The sequence below is a fragment of the Nanorana parkeri genome, unplaced genomic scaffold, assembly GCF_000935625.1.
Source record: "Nanorana parkeri isolate BGI_ZX_2015 unplaced genomic scaffold, ASM93562v1 scaffold3204, whole genome shotgun sequence".
Taxonomy (NCBI): Eukaryota; Metazoa; Chordata; class Amphibia; order Anura; family Dicroglossidae; genus Nanorana; species Nanorana parkeri.
Window position 1 is genome coordinate 61593 of NW_017309472.1, and position 355 is coordinate 61947.

Sequence of the window (355 nt, forward strand, 5' to 3'; positions counted from 1 at the left end):
GTAGCTGGTCGCTCAGGCACCCAAAAATGGATAAACAGTCCCAGAATAAAGCCAGCAGCACTCGGGTACTGATTTCTCAGGCATCGCATTTCTGCGCTTTTCTCCCAGAAATTGGGGTCACCAGCCCAAAATCAGTCACGGTCACAGCCAAGCTTCCTTGTCGAAATGCAAGACACGTGCTGAATATTGGGCTCGTCCGGGATTTGAACCCGGGACCTCTCGCACCCAAAGCGAGAATCATACCCCTAGACCAACGAGTCGAAAGCTGCTTGGCAAGTCTGGTTGGCCTCCCAAGCTAGGCTCAGCGGTGGACAAGCACAGCACAAAGGTGGACGATTGGCACAAAGAGCTCCGT

At 53.5% G+C, this 355-nt stretch overlaps 1 non-coding gene across 1 annotated transcript; it reads right to left on the reverse strand.

Moving 5' to 3' along the window:
* Window positions 1-188: 188 nt before the first annotated feature.
* Window positions 189-260, reverse strand: TRNAP-UGG. Its single transcript has one exon. It is a non-coding gene; the product is annotated as a tRNA-Pro (tRNA).
* Between the last annotated feature and the right edge of the window lie 95 nt (window positions 261-355).